At 36.1% G+C, this 22,527-nt stretch overlaps 1 protein-coding gene across 1 annotated transcript in view; it reads left to right on the top strand.

The window, feature by feature from the left end:
• Nucleotides 1–22,527, top strand: part of MBD5 (methyl-CpG binding domain protein 5) — a 430,974-nt gene that overhangs the window by 178,987 nt on the left and 229,460 nt on the right. Inside the window, exon 3 of the mRNA XM_012807133.2 lies at nt 3,097–3,243. The gene's annotated coding sequence lies outside the window, so the exon portion shown is untranslated. The remainder of the gene's footprint in view (nt 1–3,096; nt 3,244–22,527) is intronic.

Here is a 22,527-nt window from a genome sequence, read left to right on the forward strand (position 1 = left end):
TGCTGGATTTGGGATTGGAGTGTTCTTCCTTTTCCAGTTGCTTGAGATGTCCCATTAAGTTGTTAACTTCCTCTCTTTCCATTTTCTTGAGGAAGGCTTGCAGTGCTATAAATTTCCCTCTTAGGACTGCCTTTGCAGTATCCCAGAGGTTCTGATAATTCATATCTTCATTATCATTTTGTTCCAAAAATTCGGTAATTTCCTTCGTGATCTCATCTCTGATTCACCTATCATTCAGCATAAGGTTATTTAGCTTCCTTGTTTTTGTATGAGTCTGCAGATTCTTGTTGTTGAGTTCAACTTTTATTCCATGATGGTCTCAGAAGATGCAAGGAATAATTTCTATTCTTTTAAATTTGCTGAGGTTAGACTTGTGACCTAAACTGTGGTCAATTTTGGAGTATGTTCCGTGGGCTGATGAGAAAATTGTGTATTCAGTTTTGTTAGGATGAAATGTTATGTAGATGTCTGTTAAATCTAAATGCTGAATGGTTAAGTTTAAATCTAGAATTTCTTTGCTAACCTTCTTGTTGGAGGATCTATCCAACACTGCCAAAGGAGTATTAAAATCTCCAACTATAATGGAGCTGGGAGAAATCAAGTTGTTCATGTCTATTACAGTATCTCTTATAAGTTGAGGTGCATTCTGGTTGGGTACATAAATATTGATAATTGAAATCTCATCGTATTGAGTATTACCCTTAACAAATAAATATAAAGTGACCATCCTTATCCTTGCTTGCTTTTGTTGGTTTAAAGCCTATTGTATCTGTGAATAAAGTTGCAACACTTGCTTTTTTCTGTTTTCCATTTGCCTAGAATATATATGACCATCCCTTTGCCCTGAGTCTATATTTGTCTTTTAAGGTAAGATGAGATTCTTGTATGCAGCAGATATCTGGCCTGAGTTTTTATATCTAGTCAGCCAGACTGTGCCTCTTTAGAGGACAATTTAAGCCATTCACATTGATTGAGAATATTGATAAGCCTGGAATAATTTTGGGTATCGAGTTTTTTGAAACTCCAGTGGACATCTTTAATCCTTTTGCCATTGTGGAAGTTGGAATTTGAAAATTTTCTGTGTGAGTTTACTTATGTGGTGGAGGATTGCTCTAGTCATTATGGAGAATAGGTCTGAGAATATCCTGAAGGGCTGCTTTAGTTATGGCAAATTTCTTCACCATGTGAATATCATTAAAGTATTTAATTTCTCCATCATAAATGAAACTCAGTTTAGGTGGATACAGGATCCTGGGTTGACAGTTATTTTGTTTTAGGAGATTAAAAGTCAATTACCACCCTCTTCTAGCTTGAAAGTTTTCAGAAGACAGATCTGCAGTCATTCTAATATCTTCCCCTTGTAGGTTATGGTTTTCTTACATCTAGCTGCTTTCAGAATTTTCTTTCATATTAACTTTAGTGAAGTTAATTATGATGTGCCTGGGGGATGTCTTGTTTAGGTTGAGTCGTGCTGGGGTTCTGAAACTGTCTGCTATCTGAATTTTAGAATCTCTTGGCATGTCTGGAAAGTTCTCTTTTATAATTTCATGAAGAGGAGCCTCTTTGTTTAGTGAAGCAACTTTGTCACCTTCAGGGATTCCTATAAGATGAATACTAGTTTTCTTCAGATTATCCCAGAGCTCTCTGAGAGAATGAAATGCTCTTCATTTCTCTTCATCCTTGAGCACTTGGGCATGTTCAAAAGCTTTGTCTTCAATGTTAGAGATCCTTTCTTCTGCCTTCTCCATTCTGTTACCAAGGGATTCTACCATATTTTTCAGATCTTTAAGGGATGCAATCTTTTGCCTCCGTGTGTCATAATCTTTGGTCATTTTATCTTTGAAATCATTGAATTCTTGAGACAGCTTTTGAATAATTTGAAATTCTAATTCCCTCCTTTTCTCCATTCTGTTAATCTTATTTGCTGTCCAGATTCTGAGCTTGATTTCTGTCCTCTTACCCATCTGTTTATGGATGGGATCTTCAATTGCATCTGCCCCATCCTTCCTTGGGGAAGTGATCTACTCTGGTTATTCAGGTTACCAGAGTTTTTCTGCTGATTCCACCCCGTGCTGAATTTGCCCTGTTTGAAGACCATCCCAAAAACATTCATCCAGTGGCTGCCACTGGAGAAGATGCTGGCTTCCTCTGGTTGCTTGGAGAGATAGTGCATGTCTATCTGGAAAAGCCTCTGAGGCGTGAGCCTTATTGTTCTAGCTGTTGCAGCTGCTGCTCTTCGCCTTAGGGTACCACAGCTCCAGTGTGGTTCCTTCTCAACTGACTCATACCGCAGTTCTTGGGCAGCCAGGCCTGTGGTGCCAGGAACGCTTGGGTTGATCAGTCTTCGGGGCTCCAGCTCCAGTGCCCTGAGTGGCGGCTGAGCGCCAGCAGCCATGCAGAGGACCCCACAGGGCCCAGCTCAAGCAATTCTCCAGCTGCATGTCTGGGACAGGGCGCTTGGTCCCGCAGGGGTAGGGGGAACACTGCTCTTGGGCCTCCTCTTACTGTCTCTGCAGGCAAGGGAGGAAGGGTGGACTGGGAATTCAAAATGGCAGTGAAACATTTGTTCGATTTTTCTGCCTGGTGAGAGGGTACTCGGAGTCTCAGCAGGGTCCCACTAGGGGAGTAGACCCCACTTTCTGTAGCTCTCACACATGGGGTGAGACAATACCTCAGTTCACCACCCGCCTGTAGGAAACTCAAGAGCAGATGAAGAGAAAACAAAGAGAAAAACACAACTTTCTTGGGGGAGGGGATGGACACCCTTCCTTTGGGATGTATTTTGTACCTGTAGATTGCTTTCTAGGAGTCGCAACTTGCCTCAGGAGAGGTGTCCTGCATATATCACTCTTCTCTCTTGGCTGGGCTCCTAGTGTTGGGTATTTTCTGGACTTTATTCTTCTCTCTGGATGGGAGCTTCTGTTGGAGGCTGGTACCTGTCAGCCATCTTGCCCCTCCCCCTACAAAATTCTATGATTTTAAGTGGGAGACCACATAAAAATTTCACAATTTTCTTAAATATAAACCTTATAAAGTATAGAATAACTGGCTATGTGTTTAAAATTGTTAAGTTCACCCTGGTTTCCTTTTTAACAGGACCAAGGAAATAATACCAGAAACCAAGAGCACAGAATATTTTCCTTCATCAATTCATAGAACCTTGATGCTTCTCTAGTTCCATCAAACACAGAGGAATGTCCACCTTGGCAGATGGCAACAGAGGACGTCAACAATTTTGTGGAGGCAAGCAATGAAATGTTTGTGCTATTAGTTTTCTGATATTAACTGTGCAGAACCAAATGGAATTATCTTGGGTCCTAATGAAAAATTGAAAAGCTCTCATTAATAGAGATATTTATGTAAGTCAAGATATTTATTTCTGTTACTTTTTTCTTTTAGCACTATTACATATCAGAAATAACAGTAAGATGCTTTTGTCTTTGCCTTGAGTATTATATAGAATAAGGCTATGTTAAATCATAAATCGCTAAATAAAAAATAAGGATTCAAATAATAGGAAAATAGGAATTAAGCTTTTTATATCTGTCTTGGACACATATACCACATAACTGCAAATGCTAAATAGATTTGGAAATTAGAATTATATTTATTTGAGACTCATCTGTGCTGTTTACTAATCTTTATTTTTTACTTTAAATAGTTCTAGCATGCTTTTCTCTCTTATTTTTAACAACTCATCTAAGTACTCCAAAATCTTGGAAAGACTTTATATCCTTTTCAGCTTTATATTTTATAAAAATCCTCCATTGGGGGATTTATTAAACTTTTAGCTTATTTCATGATAGCTCCTATTGCTTCTGGAAGAGCAGTGGGGCAAGGACTGTGGACCACAGTGCCACATTCAAAGGTGAAGTTAATTATATTATCTTTAAAAGAAAAATTTGCTTAGGAAGAAATTGACCATATTTAAAAGAAAAAAAATTGAAAGGAATCTGCATTCTTTACACTTATGAAAAATAAAGACTTAAGCAGATAAAAATAAAGTGAAATAAAAGTAAACTTTGAAAAATTTAGAATTTAATAAAATTAAATTTTTCAAAGGATTTTGTACAAAGAAACTGTGGATATGCTCAGAATTTTTTATTTAGTGTTACTTCAACTCATTAGTCTAAGGTCTTTTAAGCAAACATGTCTGATTTTTAATTTTCACATAAGAGTACGGTTTTCTATAAGTTAAGGAGACCTTAAATCTTTAAATAGCCCAGTACAGAGATTCTGAGTTTTCTTTCAGTAACTAGAGTCAAAATTAATTCTTGCTTTTCTGTTGGGGAAAATTTCATCTAATTACATTCAATTTATTCTGCAACTTTTTGGACAGCAAATCCTGATCACCAAAGAAAAAGCAGCTGTGTTGCCCTTGCCTCACAGTTATAACAATAGTATTATTATGCAGTCAGTGGGTTTTATAGAACCATGAAGTGGTTATCTACTGACTGCCTTCTGGCAGAGACACACCAAAAGCTTTCCAAACTGCTGTTAATAAATGCCTTCTGTTTATAAGAATCTTCAAAGAAATAGCGTCCACAGCTTCCTTCAGCAAACCAATTTAGTATAACACCTATCAAGAGCTGAAAATTCTTTCTTACAACCTTCTATGTGCTTTTATTAAGGTGCTATCTCAAAAACTTTTTTCCCAGAATTATTTTCTAAACATTATTTAAATATTTTTAGTCTGATACAAGCCTCTTAAGTGTTTTTCCATCAAATATGTATTTTTTTATTATTTCAGATTAATACAAGGATACAAAGTTTGCATTTGTTAGGTGAGGTCCCTGTTGTAGTTGTGTCTGGTACCCAGAAAGTGTGCCATATACCCTTACATTGTACCCATTAGGTTGGAACACACAACTTCCCCTCCCATCTCCCCTCCCAGCTCACTTCTTCCCCCAGCTTGAATTAAATTGAATTTTCTCTTCTGTGGGTGTGTATTAGTTCATTTACTGGCTTCATATTAGTATCAAATACATTGGATACTTACTTTTCCATTCTTATGATACGTTACTACCTCGTTGGTATTTTTAAAAAACTACTAAAAATTGAACTTTGGTTACTTAGTACACATAGTTCTCATAAACCATCTTTCTCCATAAGAAAGGTACATTTCTACTTTGGTATCTGCAGGGGTTTGGTTCCAGGACCAAAGGTGTAAAAGTCCCTTATAATATAAAAAGCCATACTATTTGCATATAACTCATGCATATCCTTGCTTACCCTTTATATCATCCGTAAATTACTTATAATATAGAATGCATTGTAAATGCTCTGTAAATAGAGATTTACTGGGGTTTATATATATATGTTTATTTTTTATTGTTGTCTTATTATTTTGCATTATCATTTTTTTCTAATTATATTCAGTCCAGGGTTAGTTGAGCTTTTGAATGTGGAAACTATGAATACAGAAAACCAAGTTAATACAAAATACAGAATATGAATACAGAAAACCAAATCAAATTTCTTTCTTTAAGATTTCCTTTTTTATCTTGTCCACAAATGTCTTACTTTGAGGTCCAGTTGTTTTTTTAACCCATGGTATATACCTGTGGCAGATAGCTTTAATTTAATATCTGCCATCCACATTATGTTAAAAATAAAGGCCAGTATACTTATTAATTTCATTCTATTTATAACTATGTCACTAATAAGCCAAAGATATTTATACTTCTAATCCAGAGTAAAATTTTATTTCTCATATTTTTATGATTATTTACAAGTTTTATAGTAAAAACTTTTGAGCCCAAAAAGACAAATAAGCATGGCAGGTATAATTTAGAAGCCAAGAACAAGCATAACTCAGTATTGTGGGTTTGGTTTCAGATACTGCAGTGAATGTTTTGATTTCCGTTTCAGATACTGCAGTGAATGTTTTGATTTCCCAGTGCATATAAAAGTTCCATTTATACTGTACTGTAGTCTGTGAAGTGTATAGAAGCATGATATACAAAAAATACAATGTATTTATCCTTAATTTAAAAATAATTTCTTGTTTAAAAAGTGCTAACATCCATCTGAGCCTTCAGTGAGTCATAACACTTTGCCAGTGGGGAGTCTTGCCTCCATGTTGATGGCTGCTCTCTAATCGGGAAGGTTATTGCTAAAGATTAAAGTAGCTGTGGCATTTCCTTAAAATTAGACTGAAATGAAGTTTGACACATCTGTTGACTCTTCCTTTCATGTAAGATTTCTCTGTAGTAGGCAATACTATTTGGTAGCATTTTACTCACTGTAGAGCAGAACTTCTTTCCTAATTGGAGTGAATGCTCTCAAACCCTGCTCTGCTTTATCAGTTGATGTAATATTCTAAATTTGTTGTTGTTGTTGTTACCTAGTTCACAGCACCTTCACCAGGAGTAGATTCCATCTGAAGAAACCACTTTCTTCTCTCATCCCTAAGAAGGAACTCCTCCTTTGTTAAAATTTTAGCCTGACATTGCAGCACTTCAGTCACGTCTTCAGGCTCCTCTTCTAATTCTAGTTCTCTTGCAATTTCCTCCACATGTGCAGCTACTTCCTCCACAGAAGTCTTAAAGTCCAAACCCCTCAAAGTCATCCATGACGGGTGGAATCTACCTCTCCCAAACTCCTGTAAGAAGCAGGGTCTTGCCAGTGCCCAGGCTGGTCTCTAACCCTGGACTGAAAAGATCCTCACACCTTGATGCCTTAAGACTGCTAGAATTACAGACATGATTGTGGAACTGTGCCCGGTCCCCAAACTCCTGTTAATGTTGAATTTTTGATCCCTTGTGACTCTATAAGCATTCTTAATGGCATCTAGAATAGTGAATGCTTTTGAAAAGGTTTACAAAGTACTTTGCCCAGATCCATCAGAGAATCACTATCTGTGGCAGCTATAGCCTTACGAAATGTATTTCTTAAATAGTAAGACTTGATCCATGGGCTGCAGAATGGATATTGTGTTAGCAGGCATGAAAACAACATTAATCTCCTTGTACATCTCCATCAGAGCTCCTGGACAACTTGATATATTGTCAATGAACAATAATATTTTGAAAGAAATCTTTTTTGAGCAGCCCAACAGTAGGCTGGAAATATTCAGTAAACCATGCTATAAAAAGATAGTGCTGTCATTCAGGCTTTGTTTTTCCTTTTACAGAGAATATGCAGAGTGCATTGAGCATAATTCCTAAGGGTTCTAGGATTTTTGGAGTGGCAAATGAGTATTAATTCCAACCTAAAGTCACAAGCTACAATAGACACTAGACACTCCCATCTGGGTGACAATTACCCCTGAAGTATGCTGCTTATGTCCTCAGATCAATAGACATTAGATTCTTATAAGGCATGTGTAACCTAGATCCAGCGTGTGCAATTTACAATAGGGTTCATGCTCAAATGAGAATCTAATGCCACCACTGATATGACATTCACTCTGACAATGTCTCCTCTGGCACTTGCTGCTTCACTGTGCACTTTTATGTTATGGAGATGGCACCTGTCCATAAACCTCATGAACCAACCTGTGCCATTCAGACTTTTGTTCTGCAGCTCCTTCTCCTCTCTCAGGTCTCAGAGAATTAAATAGAGTTAGGACCTTGCTCTGTATTATGCTCTGCTTTAAACCAGGGGATTGTGTGGCTAATTTGATCTATCCAGACCACTAAAATTTTCTCCACATCAGCAACAAAGATATTTTACTTTCTTATCATTCATATGTTCACTGAAATGTCACATTTTATTTTCTTTTTGTTCCAGCTTAGCTAATTGTTTGGTACAAGAGACCCAGCTTTCAGCCCGTGAAATCCTTTCTTCACTAAAGTTAATTATTTCTAGTTTTTGATTTAAAAATGAGAAACTTGTGACTCCTCCTTTCACTTGACTACTTAAAGGCCATTGTAGAGTTGCTACCTGGCCTAATTTCAATATTGTCTTTAGGACTGTGGTCCCCAGTCTCTAGGCCATGCCCTGGTACTGGTCTGTGGCCTATTAGGAACCAGGCTACACATCAGGAGGTGAGCACCAGGAAAGTTAGAGAAGCTTCATCTGTTATTTACAGCCTCTCCCCATCACCAGCATCACCACCTGAACATCAGTGGTGGCACTGGATTCTCATCTGAGCATGAACCCTTCTGTAAATTGCACATGCGAAGGGTCTGGGTATACATTCCTTATAAGAATCTAATGTCTGTTGATCTGAGGTGGAGCTGAGGACATAAGCAGCATACTTCAGGGGTAGTTGTCACCCATTGCCCCCGGATGGGACCGTCTAATTGCAGGAAAACAAGCTCATGCCTCTCACTGATTCTGTATTGTGGGGAGTTGTATAATTGCTTCATTATATATTATAATGTAATAATAATAGAAACAAAACACACAATAAAAGTAATGGGCTTGAATCTTCCCCAAACCATCCATCCCACCCCCTGGTCTGTGGAAAAATTGTCTTTCATGAAACCGGTCCCTGGTGCTGAAAATGTTGGAGCTGTTAGTTTAGGAGAGAGGACAGCCCAAAGAGAAGGAAAGAGATGAGAGAACAATGGTGTAATGGAGGAGTCAGAACACACAAGAATATATGAGCAAGGTTCGTGGCACCTCACAGCAAGTACAATAGAAACAACAAAGATCACTGGTCACAGATCACCATAGCAGATATAATAATAATGAACAGGTTCAAAATATTGTGAGAATTACCAAAATGTGACACAGAAATGCAAAGTGAGCACATGCTGTGGGGAAAGTGGCGCCAATGGACTTGCTAGCCACAGGGTTGCCACAGACCTTCAATTTGTAAAAAAATATGACCATGCTCTTTGAAGCTGGAGATTTTGTTCCATGCCTTTACCTAGACTGTGGTGTTGCCAGCCGTGCATGGCATGCTGTAGTTTACAGAAAGAAATCTCTGCCTCCATTGTTACATGACATTCTCCCTGTGTGTTTGTGTCTCTTCTCTTTTCTCATAAGGACACAATCATGTTGGATTGGGACCTAGCCAATTCTGTATGACCTCATCTTAACTTGATTACATCTACAAAGACTATATTTCCAAATAAGATCACATTCATTGGTACTGGGGGTTAGGAATTCAACAAATCTTTTAGGGGAACATAATTCAACCCATACCCCATCTTATAGGCCTGTATTTTTTAACTAAGGATAGAATTAGGGAAGAAAATGGATTTTAAAAATAATTTTCTTCTGTTCAACTTCTGGAAAGACATTGTTTCAACTTTGTGACAAGCATGATCTATGTAGATGTATGTATTTTGCTCAAGAATATTTGGAAGCACCATTTCTTGAACATAGTTTTTTGATATTCATTTTCCCTTCTGCTCTACAGCTTAATTTTTTAAGATTGTAAAACAATAACTATCATTTTGTTCAGATCTTATCAATTAATAGCCTTATGATCAAAGGATACTGTGGCATGTGCCACAGTGGCATGTGTGGTCCTAGCTACTAGGGAGACTGAGGCAAAAGAATCACTTCAACCCAAGAGTTGAGGTTGCTGTGAGCTATGACGCAGTCTACTGAGAGTGACAAAGAGAGACTCTGTCTCGACTAAAAGAAAAAAAAAAAGGATACATATTACACATGTCAACAAATGAGCTAACCTGGAATTGAGAAAATTGGTTGACCTTTCAAAATGAAGAAGTTCATTATATATTTTTAACATTAATTCTACTTCATTTTCTAGTTAAGCTCATTCCAGTGAAGATTCTTTAGAAGTTTCTGTGTTCAAGTTCAATGGCTGGTTTTTCCGCCTTAATATGTTGTTAAGGCTATCAATGAATTTTTCATTTTGATTCTGTCATTTTCAGTTCTATAACTTCAATTAGATTCTTTTGAGAACAAATATATTATGGCAAAATATAAATAACATAGAATTTACTATTTCAGCCATTTCTAAGTGCACTTATTTCTTTCAGTATTGTTTCCATGTCTCTGCTGACATGCTATTTGTGCATTCGTTACAATCTTTTCCCTTATGTTCCTGATGATAGCCTTCTAAAAGTATGTGTATAAGTCATCCTAGAGTCTGTGCTATTGGCTCCCTTTTTTATGGATTTGGTTCACATTTTCCTGTTTCTTTACATGTCTAGAAAATTTTTATTGTATATTGGACATAGATGATACATTTTAGAGACTCTAGATCAGGCTTCCTCAAAATACGGGCCGTGGGTCACATGCGGCCCACCTAGGACATTTATCCGGCCCGCTGGGTGTTTTTGCCGCCACTGCCTATCCTACTTAGCAGCTGACTCGTCCCAGGGCCCGCAGTCCAGCCCTCCAACGGTCTGAGTGACAGTGAACTGGTCCCCTGTTTAAAAAGTTTGAGGATCCCTGCTCTAGATTATGTTATCTTCCTCTTAAGAGTATTAACTTTTCTCCTAAATCACAGACCAATTGCCTTTATCTAGTGAAACTTTAATTTTATGTTTTATTAGAGACATCTGTTTTGGTTTTGCCCTTAATTCTAGGTGACCAGGAATAAAGTCTTTACTCCTAAAATGTGTTCTCCAAGGACTCCTGTGGAAAGAGAAGTTACCAAGTTGCTTTTATTTGATGGGATTTAAACTTCAGGTTCTTCATCTCATGCAGTGGACAGAAGCAGACTCCCTTACTTTCACCTTCTAGCTGTTACTTCCCGCTAGGTTTCTTGGCATCTTCTCCATGCCTGTACAGTTTAGGGGTCAGCCTAGCTAGGAATTTATATGCAAATTTTTAACTCTCCCTCTTTGCTTTTTCTCCTTTCTAGACTGTCCCTCACCATCCTCAATTTGCAGCTGTTCTCTCAACCCTCAATTCTGGCCTCTTATACCTCAAGCCAGTAAGATTGTGATTTTTTTTTTTTTCTTAAGCTCTGTCTCCGCTCAGAACTCTACCTTCAGGCGAAACTTACATAAATCTTTTTTATATAGATCTTTTTCACCTCTTTCGAGAAAGGTCAAATCTTCACTCTTCCTTTTTAGCAGTGTATTTTTTTATGTTTTTGTTTATTTGTTTAGTGTTTTTCTGCAGTTTTTATAAATGTTATTAGTGGGAGAGTTAGTGTGATTTAAGTTACTTAACCATTACTTGAATTAGAATCAGTGGACCACTTTGTACTGTCATATTTACCTGCTCAGTTTATTATTTCACATTCATACGTATTATTTCACTTTATAATCAGTGTGGGCACTTAAACTTTGGTTTGATTCCTGGCTCTCCTGTTTATTACTGGGTTATTTCAAGTTTCTAAACTTCAGTGTCCCTGTATGTAAAGTAGAAATGATTATGTATATCTCAAAGAGTCGCTTTTGAATATTAAATGTGAAAATAGTAAAGCATATGACTGAGGGCCGGGCTCTTAATTGATACTCATAAACGCTACTTCCCTTTGTTACCATAACCACTGTAGAACCTTTATAAGTTGATCACTCAATGAATTGTAACAAACTGGCCAACATATGGAAATGGTCAACCAACAGTGAAAATCAGGTCAACTTAAAGAGATAGTCAATGTAGGGAGGTGGTCAGTGTAGAGGGTCTGTATATTCTAATAATGTTGGAAGGTCAGATATTACTGTATGGATTACTTACCCAAGATTTTCTTCCTTTCTTTGTTTTGTTTTGTTGTTATTTTTGTTTTTAGAGACAAAGTCTCACACTGTGCCCTGGGTAGAGTGCTATGGCATCATAGCTCACAGCTACCTTAAACTCTTGGGCTCAAGCATCCTCTTGCCTCAGCCTCCCAAGTAGCTGGGACTATAGGTGCCCATCACAACAATGGCTAGTTTTCCTATTATTTTTAGTGGAGATGGTGTGTTGCTCTTGCTAGTGCTGGTCTCAAATTCCTGAGCTCAAGCAATCCACTTGCCTGGCCTCCTGGAGTGCTAGGATTACAGGCATGAGCCACTATGCCTAGCTGTTACCCAAGATCTTACTACTAGGTACCAGAAGTACAGATTAATTAAATTAACTATATAAGGTAAGTTTATGCCTTCCAGAGGCTCTAATTTCAGTATTGTCCCATGTAAGAAGGATAAGCTGTCTGACTGTGATTCAGAGGAGGAATAGAAAAGCAAGAATTGATAACACCAAAACTGCGTTCTGGGCAGTGTCCTTTTTCTCTTCTGGGTGCACGTAAGAGCCAACTAACTGAATGGTGATCAGAAGATGTTTTTCTTGTATTTTTGTTTCAAAGAAGAATGGGTCTAAGAAAGTTTCTAATTTTAGAGCCAGGTAGTATTTCCAGGGAGAATACTCAGTCCCAGTAAAATAAATAGCATTTGTGTATGTGGTCAGCAAAGAGTGTAATTCTTTTATAATTCTGTTATCCTCAGAGTTTCCTTATGCCTCAAAAATGAATGATTTGTACCCTGGGCAAACACATAATTTCTGAAATTGGTTATAGAATGGGCTTTTCTATGAATAGTCAATACCAGTTGCTTTCCTGCCTATTAGAATCAAGTTTAGAGTGTGTCTGTGTGTATGCTGCTTTTTGTTATATTTAAGGATTGCATAGGATTTTGTGTGTGGTTTTCAAAAACATTTTGCTACAGTGGAAGCAATTTAATGCTAAAGATAATAGAGAAACTGGCTGAGTTTGTATTAACTTTTTCTCTGGTAAGCATTATAGGTACTATTCACATTTACGCCTACTCAAATAGAAACCCATCTATCATGTAAAACTTAGGGCCAGATTTTGATCTCTAATGTGTAGCATGAATTGCTATATATCTTTTTTCTGCCAAAAAAAAAAAATGCTGCTGAGATTAAAATCTGTCCTTTCAATTTGATTTTATTTTTATCTAGACTAAGAAGCAAAATGCAGTGTCAGACGAGGAAATAAAATAATTCCTCTCAGAATGCGATTTCTTTTCATACATATGTATATATATAATTCTTACAGAATTGAGTAGTTATGTATTTCTGTAATTGTAATAGCAGCTCTGAGAGAAAATAGAAAAATCATTATTATAATTTTTTAAATGAAATCTTTTTATCCTTTTTCAATCACATGCACTAACCCAAAGTGTAAGAGAAAAAATATTATGCAAAGAACATTACCTAAAGTTAGAATGTATGAAAAGCAAACAAAGCCTATTTACATAGAACATGAAATTTATCAGAATAAACTTTATATTTTTTCCATGAAATTTAGCAATTTTATTAAAACTTACCAACAGCACAAAATATTTAAAATAATAAAGCTGTCTTATTTTGGCATTTATGTGACTTTTTCAAAGTTATAGGTTTATTCACAGAACATTTTGCAGATAAAATATTTATTTAAATTTTTTCATAAATTAATTCATTTTATGCATATGTCTATTTTTAGAGGTGTATATTAAGAACTTATGAACAAAACTCTGTGGTAGGCATTTTTAGGGGATCACAAAAAATGAATCTGCCTAAAAGTTTATAGTAGGACAAATAAAAACACACATGGCTATGTACAGAATGGAGAAATTTTCCAAGTGTAGTTCCCAACACTGAGATTCCCAAGAAGAATCTTAGTGAGTACCACTTTTTTTAAGTCTTTAGTTTATTAATCCTCTTGTGAAAAATTCACACAATGGCTGCAGATAATGTCATTGTAGAATCTTTGCTCCTTCAGCTGTTCTCCAACCTCCAGCTCATTTTTCGCCAGCACCAAAATTGGCTGACTTTCTCATTCTGTTCTTGTGTTCCTTTCACTGCTTTCTTAAGGTTTATTTCTTAGACCATGCCTTGCAAGTTTAGGTTTGGGCTCATTTGCATAATCTAAAGAATCATAAATCATGCCAAAGCCAATCGTCTTACTACCCCGAAAGTGAGCTCTAAGTCCAAATACAAAGATGACATTGGGCGTGGTGTTGAGTACCACTTAAAAGTACCACTTTTTAATTGTGTTTCAGAATTATAAGTGAACTTTTTTTTTCTTTTTGAGACAGAGTCTTACTCTGTTGCTCTGGGTGGAGTGCTGTGGCATCATAACTCACAGCAACCTCAAACTCTTGGGCTTGAGTGGTCCTCCTGCCTCAGCCTCCTGAGTATCTGGGGCTACAGGCACCCACCACAGCACCGGCTAGTTTTTCCTGTTTTTAATAGAGACAGGGTCTTGTTCTTGCTCAGGCTGGTCTAGAACTCCTGAGCTCAAGCAATCCAGCTGCCTCTGCCTCCCAGAGTGTTAGGATTGCAGACATGAACCACTGCACCTGGCCTGGAATTACAAGTGATCTTTAAGAGAGCCTAGTGTAATGCCTGGAGCATAGTAGGTGTTTAATAAATGTTTAAAGGATGGATGAACATTCTCTTGTGCCTGGTATTGGAGAGCAGGCTAGATATAGTCTGAGTCTGTGTATATGCATTAACTGTTTGTCTAGGTAACTAAGGTATTTTATAATTAGACTAATTTAATCTGGGTTCTGCCATTTATGTGGAATGCAGTGAGCATACTATTTTCTTGAACTCCAATCTCTTCTGCTGTAAAATGTGATGTTCAATACATCTTATAAGCTTCTGGTGAAGATTGAATGACATAATGCATATAAACCCTATGTTATTTTTCCTATGATAGTTTGAGTTAGAAAACATTGTTAAACTTACTATTACTACTCCTATTATTTTTACTTAGAAAGTGTAGTTGAGAATACTTCATTATGAAACAGTAGTAGTTACCATAACCTTGAGTTAGCATATGTAGCAGAATTTTTATTTCAAATGGATAGCACTTTATTCAATCAATATTGTGCGTTTTTTTTTTTGTTTTTTTTTTTGAGACAAAGTCTCACTTTATCGCCCTCGGAAGAGTGCTGTGAAGTCACAGCTCACATCAACCTCCAACTCCTAGGCTCAGATGATTTTCTTGCCTCAGCTTCCTAAGTAGCTGGGACTACAGGCGCCCGCCACAACACTGGCTATTTTTTGTTGCAGTTTGGCCAGGGCCAGGTTCAAACCTGCCACTCTTGGTATATGGGGCTGACGCCCTACCCACCCACTGAGCCACAAGTGCCACCCTTGTGTGATATTTTTAAATTAAGGAAATATTTGTTATGAGTTACAAACAAAATTAATTTATCATTTAAGTTTGTACTTGATTATTTTGTCTTCTATAGATTGAAAACCCAGATAAGTACTTAGGAATTATTATTTACTCTTTTACTTATATTTATCCATTTGACAAATGCTGAATATCTGCTATTTGCCACGTATTGTAGTAGGCACTGGTGATATAGCAGTAAGCAAGACTGACAAAGTCTCTGTCCTTAAGGTGTTTGCATTTAGTTGGAATTCTAGTTTATTTTTAACAGACCTGGATTTGCCAATCTGGCCATTCAAAACTAATTCACAGGTGATATCCTAAACACTGTGTTTCTAATTTAAGGAGTAGCTGTTACATGAATTAGGAGTTTTTGTATGACCCAAGAGTAACAGCCAGGCCAGAAGTCAGGCTTGAAAAGTTACATAGCTTGCTTTTTTCTGGAAGTTATATGTAATTATTATCCTCCATTATCTTAAAGGAAAGACAAATTTTAGACCATACTTTAATTGTGAGGGCCGAGATACAAATAAATAACAAAGTTAGGTAAAGAAGGTACATGATCATGAATGAATCTAATTCATTTTCAATATTCTACTTTAAGTTAAAAAAATTAAATTTTTCCTTATCTTTTGAGTATTAGAAAATGTTGGCCCTTGGACTGGTATGTAGGTTTACAGCTGTTTTCTCTGTAGAAATTTTCTTCTATTTTCCTGACCATTTACCACCTTCTTACTAATGATAGTGAAAGAATTTTATTGATGAACACATTCTACTAAACAGAAAAGGCTATAGGTTCTTGTTTTCTCTGCTTTTGTGCTTCTTGTTTGCATGAGAAGAACAATTTTTGAGAGAGAGCAAGCAAACTAAGAATATGGAGTTTTGCTACAAGTCTTAAGTTCTTACTAAGAAGAGAATTTGTGCACATTTACTTGACCTTTTTGTAAATAGAGATGATAAAACTCTGAAGCCAGCACAGTGGCTCACACTTATAATCTTAGCATTGTAGGAGGCTAAGGCAGGAGGATTGCTTGAGAACCACAATTGGAGACCATCCTAAGCAAGAGCAAGACGCCCATCTCTACTAAAAAAAAAAAAAAAAAGTAAAATTAGCTGAGCCTGCTGGTACAAACCTGTAGTCACAGCTACTTGGGAGGCTAAGGAAGGAGGATCCCTTGAAGCCAGGAGTTTGAGGTTGCAGTGAGCTGTGATGAGGCCACTATATTCCATCCTGGGCAACAGAGCAAGATGCTGTCAAAAAAAAAAAGCTCACCTGATTGTTATGTGATTCAGATTTCAAAATGAGAAATGAAGCTTTAGAAAGTTAAATATAGTTAGCTGTTTTAATTGGCAGAAAGAGACATAACAATTAATGATATTATTAATTGAGCATTTTTAAGTCTCCTACACATAGATTATCAGGAGACTTTATAATAACTTTGCATGATAGGAATAATTATTGACATTTCCTGATTATATATAAAGAAATGTGGTCAAAAAACATTAGCTGACTTGCACAAGGACCTTCAGATTAGTTGGTTGGAGAGGCCATGTTTGTGTGGATCTGAATCCAACACTCAGTATCATATTCCCTTTCTCTTGGGTGCTAAAACACAAAAATGAGTGAGAAATATATGCAACCTTAGATTACCTGTTATGGCCTTACACTTTTCTTTTTTTTTAATTTTTATTTATATATTATACACACATATTGGATCAAACAACATTATGTGTCCCTCTCCTTGAAATTTACCTGCTTTTAATTATTCTCAACTATTCAGCACCTATTTCTAAATATTTTTTTACTGACCAGGTGTGATACCTCACACCTATAATCCTAGAACTCTGTAAGGCCCAAACAGGAGGATCACTTGAGCTTAGGAATTCTAGACCAGCCTGAGCAAGAGCAGACACTATCCTGCTAAAAATTAAAAAATTCACTGAGCTTTGTGGTTGGTGACTATAGTCCCTGCTACTAGGGAAGCTGAGAAAGGAGGCTCACTTGAACCCAGGAGTTTGAGATTGCTGTGAAGTAGACTGATGCCATGGCCCGCAAGCCTGGGCAACAGAGTGAGAGTCTGTCTCAAAGTAAATAAATAAATAAATAAACAAATTTTTTTTTTTTACTGCTATCTCTAGGTTTACCAATATAGACATTATAAATAAAAATTACAGATAATTTCTTTGTTATCATGGATTATGATTTAGCATACAGGTACTACCTAGTGCCTATCCATCATCCCATTTTCCAAAAATAGTTAAACAAAAAGCAAGTGTTTACCTTATTGATGTTATATAAATACTGTTCACTGCAAGACCAAATAATATACTATAATTACATATCCATTATTTTTTAGTTTTTTTACTGCCTATTTTTCTCTCATCTCTGTTATATGTTTTTTGTAATTGCAAAAGAAGTTTCTTTCACCTATTGCTTTTATGGTCTATATCATCATTCTTTGAACCAGTATTGATGTAAGTGTTGGTTTTTATTCAGTTAGTTTCTTCATTAAAATTTTCAGCAGTTTTTCTTTTTTTTTTTTTGAGACAGAGCCTCAAGCTGTCCCCCTGAGTAGAGTGCTATGGCTTCGCTGCTCACAGCAACCTCCAACTCCTGGGCTCAAGAGAGTCTCCTGCCTCGGCCTCCCAAGTAGCTGGGACCACAGGCGCCCACCACAATGCCTGGCTATTTTTTGGTTGCAGCCATCATTGTTTGGTGGGCCCGGGCTGGATTCGAACCTGCCACCTTAGGTGTATGTGGCTGGCGCCTTAGCCGCTTGAGCCACAGGCGCCGAGCCCAGCAGTTTTTCTTATAGGCTCTATAAGTCATCTCTGCCAGACATTTATTCTAATTCTTAAGGAGCTTCTGCCCTTGTTTACAAAAAATTTGAAAACCACAATATGTTAGAATAAAATAGACAAGTTTTAAAACACAAATGTTTAATCTTTTTTCATAATAAATAATTATTCTCCTCCTATGGTAGGAGAAATATTTTATTTTAATAAGTACTTTAAATAAATTAATATGGGTTTTTGGCACATAGAGAAGATGAAGCCCAAAGCTAGTTAGAGTGTTGATAGAATATTGAGTTCCTTTAAGAATTATTATAGCTACTTTAAATCTACACAGGGACATTTGAAATTAAAACCTGTAAAGCTTATTGATAGCATTTTGTAAGCCCATTGTATTTATAAAATTATAGATATAACAGCAACTATTAACACTGCCTTTTTCCTCTCATACTATTTGAATTTTTTAAAATAAATATTTGTTACTTTTTGAAATCAGAAAGAAAAAGGGATAGGGACGTTTAAAAGAAATAAAAAGATAAAGCTAAGGGTAAAAAAGAAATTTAACCTTTATGTCATACCAGTATGGTCAGCTTGGGTACCCTAACATCTTTATGGCTAAGAACTAGTTTCATATAACTAAAAATTATATGAAATATAAAAATACTGTTTGTACACAGCTATCAACTAGAAAAATAGTGAATAGTAAAAGCCTAACACAAACAAACAAAAAACCTGGATAGAAGCAGGGACCCAGAAAGGTAAGCCTTACAGACATTTGCTAAGCATGGTAAACTCTGGGTGTGGTTTTCATGGCCTCCTGCTGAAAGCAGAACTGGAGACAAAGTCCTGGACTAATCCACATTAGAGGATCTATATGTTAAGGTCCCTTCATCATACACTTCCAAATCTCTGAACCTTCATTGTTCATAATAAAATTAGCATATCACCTTCATAATACTTCAAGAAAAATTGCTTAGTTTAAATGTTGGCATTGAGCATAAGAAGAGAATAATGAACCATTTATGGTCACAAACTGGCATTATGGGTATTACTGAAATTCAGACTACGTAATTGAAGCCAAGAATGTAGCTGATCTCATGTTTATAATCCCCCCACATAGCCGGTGAAGGCAAACATAAATCCCATTTGAAGGAATGTACTTTTAATATAGGACCCAAAAAATTTCCATAGGTATAATTCTCAAAAATAAGCATTTGCAATCAAAAATTATAAAACAAAGCATTATGGATAAATGTCAGAGCCAATATTCCAAAAAAGCAGACTCAGAAATATTTCATATGTATATAAAAATTATCAAGCAGAATAACAAATAACTCTGTTTAATAAGGAAATAAAAGAGATTAAAGTAATGATATAACATCCTTGAGAAAGAAGAATAAAGTGGGGAGAATTTACCTACCAGATATGAAGATTTGGCACATAATATAAAAGTTTTTCGTAACTAATACAGTGTTAAACTGATAACAGATAGATTGACAGTGGAACAAAATAAATTGCTGAGAAATATCTATGCAGAGGTAGAGAGGTGGTATATAACAGAGCTAGCATTGGAATGAGTTGACTTTTCAAATAAGTGGTATAGAGATCATAGATAGAGGGAAAGTAACATTTGGCCCATACTTCATGCCATATGTAAATATTAGCTCTAGGTGGGGTAAAGACTTAACTGTGAAAGGTGAAACTGAAAATTTTAGGAGACTGTCTTCAGAGTAGAAGAAAAATTAAAATTCAAAATAAAAAATATTAAGGAAAAGATTGTTAAATTTTATGTCATTGCAGTTGTGATCTGATTTTCAAGAGTCACAATAAAGAGAACGAAAAGACAAGTTACAAACTAGAAAAGATATTTGCAACACATATAATTGAAAAAGAATTATTGCCAATCGATATAAAAAAAATAGAAAATATGTCAAAAGACTTTTTTAAAAGTCTTAATCTGACTTTCCATTCCAATTCCATATTTCTGATATTCTGTCTGTCCACCTATCCACTCACCTAAAGGAACAAAATTTACTGCCACGTGCTCCTCATTTATTGTTTCGTAAATAAAAAGTATTAAAAGGAAATTAAAATTGGCTGATTAAAATTACCCCTGAGCTTACTCATTCCCATATTTTTTTCTCTATCCCCACAGAATTCATTTTTCCATTCTCTCAGCTTCGAACCTTTGAAGTAGTCATTGCATTATATTCATTCTTCATCTGTAGTGTAAAGCAGATACCATGTCATTTACTGGAGAATTACTGCTGATAATTTTTCCCTGACATGACACATCTAAATTTTTGCATTGATAAACCTTTTAAAATTGTAACTCTTTTTAGCCATGAATCTTCTCAACGATATTATTTCTTACCTCACTCTTTCCTTCTGCCATTTGTTACCATCTAAATAGCAATTCTCAGCCAGCATTTTTCAGAGGAACATCCAGCAATATCTGGAGACATTTGGGGCTTTCTTTATGGGTGAGACATAATACCAAACCAGATATGCTGCTTCACAACAGAGGACTATGTAAAATGTAAATAGCACCACAGTTGAAAACCCTTCTTTGTAAGTGCCTTGTAACTACTTTATCAAACTTGTATTCTGTCTACTTCTGGCTCTTCCTCACATACTTGCCCTTGTAGGTAGACCCACTCATTTTCTTAATGCAATAAAGATTATATTCTCAGTTCTCCTACTTCACTTTATATCTAACCATTAGGTACAGCGTTTTCTTCACTGAGAACCACAAAATAGTATAGAAAGTAGAAAATGGACTGGCAGAAATAGTTTTGAATGAAGACAGCTAAGGTTTTCCTGCTCTTTTTATCAGAGTTTTTTCCCATTATAGATTATGAACTTTACACAAATTAATGAAACAAGATGAAAAAAACTCTTTAGACGGTAATCCTGCCTTGTTTTACATTTCCAGACTTAGAAAAGAAATATTGAATGGGTGGCTAGTTTGATGTGTCTGTCATTATACTATGCTGGTGCTTTCAGAGACTTGGCTCACTAATTCTCATAACAACTCTAAGAGAAATATTTTTATTCTTATTTTCCAGAAGATAAAATTGAGGCTTAGAAAAATGAAATGTAAATGCCTTGCCTAATTTCACACAAAAGGACTTGATCCCAAGTTTTCTAACACATTTAGTATTGGTTAGTTTTTTTGGGGGGAGGGGGAGTTTAAGATAAGAGTCTCACTGTATTGCCCAGGCTAGAGGGCCATGGCATCAGCCTAGCTCACAGTAACCTTTGAACCTATGTTCAAAGCATTCTTCTGCTTCAGCCTTCCCAGTACCTGGGATTACAGGCTCCTGACACACTTGGCTAATTTTTCTATTTTTAGTAGAAATGGGGTCTCACTCTTGCTCAGGCTGGTCTGGAACTCCTGAACTCAAGTGATCCTCCTGCTTCACCCTTCAGAGTGCTAGAATTACAGACATGAGCCACCACACCTGGACATCTTTTTGTATTCTTTCTACTGCCCCACGATTCCTCTTTATATTTTATTACTTGTGTCATGCCTGTTTCGTGTAGCTCTTTTTACAGGCTTTATTTTGCTATCTAGAAAATAAAATATTTGAAAAACAATGAGTTATTTTAATATTTTCTTTTCTTCCTCAAACTCATTTTTCACTCTGACACAATTCAGAGTGCCTAGTATGTGCTTTAGGTACAAAAAATACAATAAATATTCTTTAAAAAGAGAAAAGGTGTGAAGGCCAGAAGGTGTAACCTTGTAAAGGAGGAAGGGTAGGAATGCCTGACTTCTTCAGAACAGCGTCAGAAGCCTGCCAAAGCAGTTATTTCGTAACACGACAGGTTAGATTTTCAATGTAAATTAAGATTTTGTTTACATTTCTGTTTGAATCAAAAAATACCATACTTGAGAAGCCCTCATTACTTGATGTATTTGAACCATTTATTTTGCTGAGTTTTTTTCTCCTTGTTGCAGTGAAATGCCATGATACAAAAGGAAGGGATTGTCATGCATTATGAACTTACCTGTACCATATTCTTACCATCAAAATAAAAAACATTTGGTCATTTCCATAATAATTTTAGTTTTCAGTGACAAAAAGACTTTTGAAAGCAATACCTATTCATAATATTTTTTAAAATTCCCAGTAGCTTGTACCTAATAAGATAGAGCAGAATGGTTAATATAAATTTATTAAAAGCATACATTTTACATAATTTCCACTCAATTTATTTCCTTGGCCTTGATTCTTAAAAAGTTATTATTTTTCACAGGAATTGCTTCATGTTTTAAAGAGTGCCAAATTGTGCATGCTTAGCTTAAAACTGAGTACATATAAAAGCCATTCCAAGATAACACTTAACATATGTGTACATGACCAACAATTAATGAAATTGTTGATTTCACATGTCATTTTATTTCTATATATTAAAAAGTACAGGTCATTTTGAGAAGGAAGAAATAATCATAATCATTCACAACTCCTCTGCCTTGATTTCATCAGGGCAATGTTAGGGGCAAAGTAATGATGGTCAATGAATAAATTTCAGAAGTTATGTGAGTGATCTAACTGAAATTGATGCTCAACCAAATGTTGAAATCTTTGTTCCCCCTCACCTCTACCAGAGAGAGGTTGGTAAAGTCTGGAGATTGGCGCCACCGTGACTGGAGACAGCTGTTGCCATTGTACAGCGCTACTGGAAGCATCTAAGAATATTTAATTTCTGTGGAGCATGGAGCAATCCCAAATAACAAAGACTTT

The sequence above is a fragment of the Otolemur garnettii genome, unplaced genomic scaffold (assembly GCF_000181295.1).
Source record: "Otolemur garnettii isolate 467f Iridium unplaced genomic scaffold, OtoGar3 scaffold00064, whole genome shotgun sequence".
In the NCBI taxonomy this organism is placed as follows: Eukaryota; Metazoa; Chordata; class Mammalia; order Primates; family Galagidae; genus Otolemur; species Otolemur garnettii.